Here is a 2,733-nt window from a genome sequence, read left to right on the forward strand (position 1 = left end):
GGTATTTAATGTTCGGCTCCGCCCGAACTTAGGCTTTCTTACTTGTTAGTCATAAAATTGTATTGCCCTTTTCGTCTTTATATGTATACAGTGATTCAAACAACAGTCGGCAAATTTATTTTATTTTTAATATACGCAATTTTTTCTAGTTGGAAGTTTTTTTAATCTTAGTTAATTTTGAAGCTAAATTTTTACAAATCAAAACTTCAATTTATGGAAGAAGTTTAACCAATTTCACAATTTTTTAGTCTGCAAAATTCTGTAAAAATTGTGTTTACATATACAGTGACTTAAACAACAGTTGACAAGATGACTTTTTTTAATAGTCAGAATTTTTTCAAGCTAAAATTTTATTTGAAAATATATATAGAAACAGAGTTCACTTTTTGACGCAAATTTTACAGATCAAAGTTTAATACTTTTTGCCAAAATTTAGCAATATTCTAAAAAAAAACGTTTCAAAATTTTTTATTTGAATTTTTACAAAGTTTTATGGAAATTGGTGGTTTGAAGCGCCTAAAATTCGCGTGGATTTTTGTTTTTTTTTAGCTGTGGGTCCTTCTGCAAATCAAAATCGTCGGAAAAAAATGTTTGTCTTTTAAGTTTCGCAACGTTTTTTAAGTTCAAATTGTGTTGTTAATTTTGTATAAAACTATGGCTCATTTTACTATGAAACCCGTATAAAGTTTAAAACAGTATGCAAAGTTTAAAAAATTTATCAAAATTGAACTCTACAGTAACTCAAATTGTTATTTGATTGTAAAAAAGGCCTGCAAATCAACGTTTTAAATTGTAAACCAGATTTAGAAAAATTTTTAAAATTTAAAATTTTTGCGCTTTCTAAATTTTTGGGTATGCAATTTTGTATCCTATAAAATTTTAGTACACTAAAGTAAATTTTACAGCGGCTGAAGAGTCGCATTTCCTTTTAAAGCATAGCTAAAAATTTTCTAAAAAATCAAATTAAAAATTTTTGAATCTTGGTGAAAATTTTTTTAATTTTATTTTTTTTTTATTTAGGATACAGTTTGAAACTTTAATTCATAGCAGTTTTTGTACAAAATTAACTTTTTTTTTTTTGTGAAATTAAAAAAAATATCAACTTGTGAACAGCTGCTATGAGTTACTATATATTTTCATCGTAAATTTGCAATTTCTATATATTCTATAGACAAAACTTACTATTTGTAAGTCTTAAGTTTAAGCACATGCAGATCAATTGACCAGCATTTGAATTGCAATTAAAGCCATAATCAAAGTCCTCAAAGTAAGCTCATTAAAAAGCACACGCTCAACTAACACATATGTGTGCACACTTATGTATGTACATACTTACGTATGAAGTTAAGAAAATATATAATTCTTGTGCTCACATACATACCCGTACATACATACATATCTACTCATTTCAAATTTATTGAAGAATTGAAGCGCAAAATTACAATTTAACTAAGTATGAGATAACTTAGTCTGCTTACAATTGCATTATCTTCTGTGTGTGTACGCAATATGTTTTCAAAACAGGCTTCTTTGTTTTGCTTGAAAAGAGTTCTAATGCAGAGTGATTAATTATAATCCATACAAATTTGCATCTAAATGCTGATTGCAACCAATTGTTTACAACAATACAGGAGCTGAAGATACATAAATAGTTGTAGCAATAGCGAATAATTTTGAGCAGTTAAAAATTAAGTTTAGGCATATGTATATACATAAGTACGAATGTATGTATGTATATGCGTGCATAATTTTCGTGGTAATAGCAATCAAGCAAGACTGTGCAATCCTTTTTCAGCATTCAAAGCTACAAAAGCTACTTTGTCTATTAGAGTGGTCCTTAAAATTATCAAAATCTAAATTTTGTATAGAGCACGTCTCTATTTTTTTTCTACGCACAAAATGAAAACAGCCAACAAATATTTCAAAATTTTAAACAAATTTTCAGTGGTCGCTACCAGGGTATGATCAAATTTAAATTGTTTCTAAAAATCGCAAACAATCGACAAAATTTTTTCCAGAAATCTGTTAAATTTGGCATATTATTGAAAATGTAATTAAAATTTGGTAGAATTTTTACTATTTAGAAAAAATTCAATAAAAAAAATATATTAAAATTTTATTTTTAATTTTAAAATTTTTCAAGGCAGTGTTAATTTTGTACGTACAACATAATAAAAGGGTGTCGCATGACGTTATTATTTTAAGGACCACCCTAGTGTAAGTACATACATTTATATGTGTACACTGAGAGATTCTACGAGTTTCACCTCGTTAGTTCTAATTATTTCAAAGCAAATATGGGCGAGGAAAATTTTAAAAGCAAAATTCTGCGGAATTTCAGCTTGTATTGCATCATTTAAGTGTAATATGCAGAAATTTTTGAAATTTTCGAAGGAATTTCATTTTTTGAATTGCATATAATTGGCACTGACAAGCAGTTTAGGCAATTTGGCAATAGGGTGAAGTGCTACAGGTTATGCAGGCATTTAGTGTTGTGGCGCAGAAGCTATTTATTTATGGTCTTCTGTGAAACTCTATTTTAATTGGTACTAAGTAAGCTTGATATATGGCGTAAGATATGTTATTGCAATTAACAGGCAGAAACACTGTTCCACGTAGAACTGAATAACATTTTGGAAAGCTTATTGTTTACATACATATGTACGGTGGTCGAAATAATTATAGGCGCACCACATTTTGACAAGTTTTGACATATTATTTTTGTTGCTATTT

The 2,733-nt window shown here is 28.0% G+C and overlaps 1 long non-coding RNA gene across 1 annotated transcript in view; it reads right to left on the minus strand.

The window, feature by feature from the left end:
* The window catches only part of LOC118746338, a 65,079-nt gene that overhangs the window by 16,230 nt on the left and 46,116 nt on the right, over positions 1 to 2,733 (minus strand). The gene's annotated exons all lie outside the window — the stretch shown is intronic.

The sequence above is a fragment of the Rhagoletis pomonella genome, unplaced genomic scaffold, assembly GCF_013731165.1.
Source record: "Rhagoletis pomonella isolate Grant_MI unplaced genomic scaffold, Rhpom_1.0 Rhpom_scaffold_00010, whole genome shotgun sequence".
Lineage (NCBI taxonomy): Eukaryota > Metazoa > Arthropoda > Insecta > Diptera > Tephritidae > Rhagoletis > Rhagoletis pomonella.